Consider the following 8,070-nt stretch of genomic DNA (forward strand, 5'->3'; position numbering starts at 1 on the left):
AAAGTCACTTGAGAGTATCATTTAGAAACTATATAGGAAAATAGTCGTGATTATCGTTAATCGAAATAGATTCCGATTTCTCCATTTGGACATACCATATTCTTATGGAGCTTTGATTGTTATAATGCCATATAAACAATCTAGATAATCGTTCTTGGCTCATGCAAACATCACCTTGACCCAGCCTAGATGTTCCAAAATTCTTGCCAAGTTGATTTTATACCCTTTTGTGAATTACATTGAAGCATTTCACACATTTCACTTTGAGTAAATATAGCCATATTTTCTCAAATTCTTGTGAAATAGGTAAGTGATAAAACCCATCTTTGGCCCATGAACTTCATTGTCTAGAAACTTCTAACAATAGTCCATTTCTATGTCATATTCAACAAGCAAGACCCACGTGTCTTAAATTAACCAACTTTCAGAAATCCATGCCATGGAATCTTAAAATGTTGACTTGTTGATATGGTCGTATGACATGGCCAAAGATATGTGGAACACAAATCAAAATGTTTGATTTGAACCTTCTGAAGTTTGAGTGTGAAGAGATTCTCTTGTTTATTAATCAATCATATGACTCAACCCTTAAATGACCATTTCATTCAAATAAACACTTAACGAAGGTTTTTGTTTACTTTGAATGTGAGTCTTTCCGTTGTCCAAACAGAAATTGATTATGATGATTAATGGAACATAATACAATTAAGTTCCAGCCTTTAGAAGGACTTTAAAATAAACATGATGACCCTACAATTAATGTAGCACAACTTTGCTTCATTTCCTACTTGTAGGTCAATAACCAGACTTAGCTCCCGGAATTTGAGTTCTTAACAAGAGTTTAGAACCTCAAGCGGTAATCTAATACCATAGGAGTTTATTTGCTAAGTCGTTTCTCTTTAACACAAACTTTTAGGTAGAAATTGAATATTGAATTCATTTCTTTTGTTCCCCTTTCCTATCCTTTCTAGCACGTTTTCTTATAGTCCTAAAGATTTTACTCTTTGCTTGATCTTCGTACTTTGTTACGCTTACAAAGTCCCTTTCTTTTGTTCACTTTGAATGACAACATCCAATGAGTCTAATTCATCATCAAAAGAAAATTGGTTGTTAACCATTGGTTATACATGAGTCTTTAACTCAATACTTCATTGTTTCAAAACTACCCAGTATTCTGAATATATGAGGTCCAATTGGTCTACCATTCAAATTCTAGTTTGAAAACAACCATGAAGATCACTATAAGAAAATAGCATTCAAGATACGCTCTCACTCTCCTTTTCTTTGAGAATCGCTCTCAAAATAGTTACCAATCGATCGAGGAAATATCGCAGTTCTATTGTACGAACGCAATAAAGTTGAAGATTTACGATTCTACAAAATGAACTAGCAAAGAAAACATTCATCATACTTTAATAACTTGAAATAAAAGCATTCACGCAATCATCAAAGCTATTAAAACATTTCATTCATGCAAAAAGCAAAAACATGGTCCAAAATGAATGAAACGATTCCAAGACCCCAAAAGTCTTAAATCCTTAAGCAGCTTTAGCATGTCTTAAGTAGTTTAAGATTTTAGGTAAGCAAAACCTATTGCTACACTACTACATTTTTGTTCAGATGCAACGGTTAAGAAAAGGCTAATGCGACACCTTATCGAGAACCGTTGCAATAGAGAGGGCTAATGCGACGGTATCTTGTATAATATTTTAGAAATCAGGACTAATGCAACGGTGTCTCTAAACCGTTGCAATAGAGGGTCAAATGCGACGGTCTATTAGGCTAATGCAACGGGTATACCAAATTACTATTTCCCGCCCACTATTACGTTATACCCTCACATTATTTTCACAAATTTTCAAAACCAACCCACTTGAATTTTTTTTTTTTAAAAGGAAAAGTTAAAAAAAAAACGTACACGTACTGCACTTTCCTTTCCTTTCTTATTATCCTGGAGAGAGAAAAATGTAGAGTTTCTTTACGTAGTTAGGGTTTCATCAAAACCTTGGCCAAGTTTAACAATTTTGGTCTGCGATTCACAATTAGGCTCGACCTTAATTCGAAATTCTTGCAATTCTCTGGGAAATTCAAACGCGAAATCATCTGCGAAATTCCCTCTCACGTCGTTGCTTGAAATAGTGTGTTCATCGAGTTGGAGGGTTGAATTGGGGCTTTGCATTCGAACAAGTTAGGATGAGAAATTCACGGTATGTAATCAACACACAATTCAGGTTTGTGTATTAAATTTTGGATAGTTTTGTGTTGATTTGACATTTGTTTTGTTTTCCCCCTTTTCTAGTAAGCATAATTACATGTTTTTTAAATTTCTTCATAGTTGATTATTGTAAGATATTCTGTAAATTTGTATATCTGATTTAGTTTTACTGAACTTTTCGTAAGATGAAATTTTGCTTTCAGCAAGTCAAATATATAAGGAACAGACATTTCACGGCGTCTAGAGTCTCTCTGAGGTGTGACTTGAATCTAAAAGAAGTTCTTTGTATCAGCAACGAAATTTAAAATTGGATTATTCATATCATAGGGAGTGAGATATCCAGATGAGTTGGATTAGAAAATAGACATAGGGGTTTCCCACTCAAAATGTTTAAGTCAAATGTAATATGAAAGATGTTAGAAGGGGTGCAGCATGAACTTGGTATTATCAGAATGTTATATAATATACGAAGTATGAACTATGTTATGTGCTTTAGATGCAGAGAACAGATGCTTTAGATGTAGAAAGATTGCACAAATAATGGATACAATATTGAGGGATTATATTCCAAGTCCCAAACAGGATCTAAAGCAAATTTGGTGGTGTAATTTGCCATAGCTTTGTTTCTGATTGATGTTTACCACAGTAGAATTAAGATAGCTACTCTTTTCCCCTTTCTTTTGAAAACGGATTAGAAGTATTTGTTGCTTTCGTGTTTTTGTATTTTCTTGTCCCTTATTTCTGATGAATTTAGACTTCGAAGAGGGGACGCCTGATTGTACACACGTAGTGTCTTTGGAGGGTGGTAAACCGTAAACAACTATCCCTATGCAATTGAAATCAATTATGTCTTGCTGCATATTTATGTCTAGAAACTTCCTATTATTAGTTTCGTGATCAATTAATTCGGTTACAGATCCTTTTGAATGTAAGTAGTAAATGTTTATTTGGAAATATGCAGTGTGAAGAGCTGTAGAAGTTTCCAACTGTTGCTTGTAATTCTGTATGGTTTTTGAAATTTGCAGATGAAAGCCAATAAGGCCATCTTTCCTAGTCCACACCATCAGGTTAGAGTTTCAGAATATGAAAGAATGCGGATGGAGAATTTGAAAATGAATGTGGACAGAATGACTGCTAAAGGTGTCGGGTTCTTAGCTAAGAAAATACTACAAGAAAAACTTCATGTTTCGGGTTTTCCAAATGGAAATGGCAATAAACTGGTGGAATAACCAGATGATGAGTCAACATCTGAGTATGATGGAGGCTGTAATGAGGATGAAACTACTAGCAACATGGAAATTGAAATTTTCACCCGTCATAAAAAAAAGGTAAAAAATTGGAACTACTCTTATTTTGCTGAAGTTTAATTCATGGAAATTGAAATTTGTTCCCTGTTTGTGGCTTAGTGATGACTGATCACTGATGAGTCTGTTTGTTGCGTTGTTTACTTGGTGTGATGCTAGTACAAACATGCCAATCCATGCTTGTCTATTTAGTTCTCCATAAGCTTCTGTGGCATTTCAGTTCTAGCTGACTAAAGGAGATTGTAGTTCAAAGTGTAACGTTGCAACATCTGGTTGGAATAACTACAGTACAGCAGTACTTATCTGAATGTTAAGTTCACATTGTCTCACTCATTTGTTTATCATTGCATTTTTTGCAGCATTCTTTAATTGTCATTATTTGTTAGTCTAAAATAAACTGATGAAAAAGAAAATTCACAGGTTGAGATTGTAGATTTGTTAGCTAATAGTACAGAGAAATTGACAGATTGATATTGTAGCCTTAATTAGCAACAGGAAAGAAAGATGCAAATTTTCACAACTGGTTTCATGTAGAAGTAGAAGTAGAACTAGTGTAGAACTTACAGTGCTATATCTTCCAAATCAAGACCAATTCATCTATGGAACCAGCTAATCTATGGAACCAGCTCTTAAGTATAGCAGGGTGATGTCCTGCTGCAATTTTGGAGCACCTGCAGGTTTCTTACATGACTTTATATAGACTGGTGCTTTAAAAAATATATTATATAACCTGCAATTTTTGTTATTTTTATCACCTCCTCCTTACAGGTACGTGTGTTCAGGAACATATATATTATATATATAGACTGGTGCTTTAAAAAATTACAAACCTCATTGGTAAATTTCTTAGGAGCATCATTTGATAGCACCTTGACTTCTCTGTGGTCATCATTCATGTGACCATAGTAAACGATTCCATAGCCACCTTCACCTAGTTTTCTAGTGAAATCATTTGTCATGTCCTTTACCTGAGAATAAGTAAACCGAGCCAATTGCAACCAAGTTTCTTCAATGTTAGTTTCCCGTGTTGGACTATTAGTTTCCACTTACTTATATACAGATTTTGAAAGGCTTGAATGAGACCTTAAGGTCTTAATTGCTTGGAGTTTGTACAAATTTGTTTTGTAACCAACAAAATCCAATTATGACCTGACTTAGCATTGTGGATATTAGGCATATGGATAAAAAACCTAAATTTGCAACAAACTTGGTGATCGATGAAATAATCTATTTCCCGTCTAAAATGTCAAAGCTATATTTTAAGTTTGATAGGCATATTAACCGATAGTTTTCCACGGCAATGAAATAGTATTGTGCATATTGTTGTAGTTTTAAGATACAAATCTTGGCTTGGATTCAGATTGTTTGCCAACTGGACTAAAACGGAACAAACTCACTGAATTGGTTAAAGGTACAATCTTGGTTTGTATTCAGACTGTTTGGATTCAGAAATGTTTGGAACAATCTGTTTGGAACAAGTAAGCTTGAACAAAAACAGGCAGCTTGAGGATGCCAATCTCCAAAATAGTGACTTTAGGTCACAAGTCTCTACTTCTTAGCACAATACACAATGTTGATCCTACTGCCCTCCCCTCCCTTTTAATTGCTAACACTGTTGTACTACTACCAACCCACTACTAATGTTGTCGTTTGTTGTTGTCTGCTGTTGCCTCCTTGTTTGTCTGGACATGTTAGACTTGGTTTTGCCTCATTCTCTCCTGCTTCCCTTGTCCTCTTCTTGCGTAGGTAATGGTTATTGGGTGTCTCTGCCAGGTCATCACATTGTTCTAGCACAAGCCAGTCCCAAGTCCATTTTTTTCTTTACGAAAATCCAGCAGTTGCGTGTATTCCGTTTCCCAGGCTCCTTCAATTACACATGATGGGTAGCATCTTCAGGCACCATTCCAGCAGACTGTCAATAAACACTCCCTTCTCTTTTCATTTATTTCCTTCCCTCAAAGACTTCAATAGAACTTGTTTCAACTGATGGTACAGTGCACAGAGGTAATATTAGTTTTCTATCGGCTAAACTGTGTTGGCACTTGTTTCAACTGATGTCCAAACAGGAAAAAATGAGGACAAAAGTCAAACATTCTTGCTCAAAACATTCTTGATCAGGTAGGACTAGGATCTGCCCATCTAGTGAAACATGGTCATCAAAAGAAATGAGACGCTGGGATCCATATAGTCTATACCTCTCATATTCTGCGAATAATATGCTTTATATGACTCTTACAGTCTAACCTCTATTCTGGCCTCCCTCTTCAGAAATCCAATTCTAGTAGTTTTTTTGGTTTATGCAGTTTTACATTTTGGACTTCAGTTATCATGTGTGCTTAATTTAACCATAATATTACAGAACCAACGCAATCAATGATCTGAAACTAAGAGGTTGACAATCTACAGAACCATACTATTACATTTTTTACTTCAGTATTCATATGTGCTTTGGTAATACAATCTGCAAGTTTTATACCTACATTTTAGGTCTTGTTTCTTTCTTTTCTGAATATTTAGCCTCTGATAATGTATAGCTCCTGTATAGATCCTGCAAATATGTGCTTTCTGTAGCTAAAAACTGCATTTCCAGGTTAGATATACTTATACAAATTCATTTTTTGAGCAGATACCATTTTTCGACCTGAGAGGACATAGCTGCAAGAATCTGCTTGTCACAAGATCACAAAATTTTTCTAGATTGTAAATTTATAAAGTTTTAACGTCTCTACTCATGCTTTAAGGCTCCCACTACTGTAGTCTGTAGAGTAGATATTACGTTTGGTGATGGATTGAAGTTGTGGTCTTTTGCAGGCTATTTCTCTTTCAGAATACAGTTTTAAGTTCACATTATTGATCGTGTTTTGGCTAGTGTACCATCTTTAACTTATGCCCATTCGTGATTTAAACTTGCAGGAGCATGGGGGAGCTAAATGGATAAGAAGTGTAGATCTAGCAATGAGACGGTGGTGGCTCTTGTTAGCTTTGGGTCGTTTTGTGATTTCTAGTAACGTTGAATTTGTTTCTATGGATTTTAATTTTAGTACGGCATTAAAAACACTAAATTAATTAGTGAACAACTATTTTGTAATGCATATGTTCTATGGGCACTAAAATTGCAATATTACTCTTCAAGTCAATGAAAATATTTTTGTTATTGACCTCCTTTCTTTAATTATTATTATTATTATTATTATGAATCGTTGCATCAGGTGCCCAAAATATTTTTTTTACAAAAATTTACCGTTGCATTAGGGAAAAGGCGTTGCATTATACATTAAGCCATTGTAGATAACCGTCGCATTAGCAAGAATAACCCGTCGTCTTAGTTTAATAAGCCGTCGCATTAGCAAGAACCCGTCGCATTAGCTAAATTAACCGTCGCATTAGCTCAAGAACTAATGCGACACATCATCTATGAACCGTCGCATTAGGTGGAAACCTAATGCAACGGTATTAAATTTCCGTTGCATCAGATAACTTAGCGTTGCATTAGGCCTAATGCAACGCCACCGGATGCAAGGGTCCTTTGGCGTCGCATTAGGTCTAATGCAATGCTTTTTCATGCCTAATGCAACGATTTTAGGCGTTGCATCTGATTGGAAATGTAGTAGTGCTAGTAATCTCCAAATTACTCTTGGTTAATAAATTAATACCATAATTTATCCCATTGCCACAACATAATGCCATTGTTGTTTGAGTTGTAACCACAATCAACGTGCTCCTTTAGGACGCCTTACCACCTAAGTCAACTAAAATAGCACCTCGCTTTAGCGTAAACCTACTATCTTAGATCCTTAGATTTTTGTAAGTGCTTGATTTGGAAGGCAATTTTTAAACTGAATATTACTTTGGACCTAGTTGTTTCTATGTTGGTTCGATTATTTAGTGAACTTAAAACTAATCGATTCATAGGAAACAACCTGTTCATGCAAAGCATACATACATTCATAAATTCACGCATAATATATATATAGAAGTGCATAAATAAATGGTGATCTAGTATGGCCCAAAACATCTTGTCTTGAAGCATCCAATCTTCATCACCTCCTTGTTAGCTTGGCATCGTCTTGAATCTTCGTTCAAATGCTAACTTAAAGTTCTAAACTTAGAAATACTTGAAAATAATAAATTACATCAAAATTTCCATGGTACGCAGACCATATTTAAAACTTTACATTCAAAGATAGAACGGTGCGCAGACCGTATTTAACTATCCTAAATTGGCCATACTAGTCACTTGGAGTACCTGCATTACATAAAATATATATTCTATGCATTCACCCATTCGTGTGCTAAAACGAATGGCCCATGTAAATATGCAAGTATTTACGTGAATTAATTAAAATTCACGTTCATATAAACGCTTCCTAAAAGATTAATCAATTTCCAAATTATTAATCCTTAGACTTTATTCTAATTAAAATTGAATTTAATTAAAATAATGCGACCTACGAAACAATTAAAATAATTATTTCATTTCAATTTCATTTAGTGGCTCCCACTCAAACCAATAATTATTCCGGATAATTAATTATGAAATATTAAATTAAA

General features: G+C 34.7%; 1 long non-coding RNA gene across 3 annotated transcripts; it reads left to right on the top strand.

Annotated features, from left to right (window-relative positions):
* The first annotated feature begins 1,914 nt into the window (after positions 1-1,914).
* Positions 1,915-6,677, top strand: LOC110799955 (uncharacterized). 3 transcript variants are annotated; one of them, XR_002536508.2, is made up of 4 exons: positions 1,915-2,207; positions 3,241-3,543; positions 5,266-5,523; positions 6,433-6,677. It is a non-coding gene; the product is annotated as an uncharacterized lncRNA (long non-coding RNA). The 3 variants fall into 3 exon arrangements; XR_002536506.2 differs by having other exon boundaries at positions 1,918-2,207; positions 5,266-6,677; XR_002536507.2 differs by lacking the exon at positions 5,266-5,523 and having other exon boundaries at positions 1,921-2,207.
* Positions 6,678-8,070: the final 1,393 nt, after the last annotated feature.

This window comes from Spinacia oleracea, chromosome 4, assembly GCF_020520425.1.
Source record: "Spinacia oleracea cultivar Varoflay chromosome 4, BTI_SOV_V1, whole genome shotgun sequence".
NCBI lineage: Eukaryota > Viridiplantae > Streptophyta > Magnoliopsida > Caryophyllales > Amaranthaceae > Spinacia > Spinacia oleracea.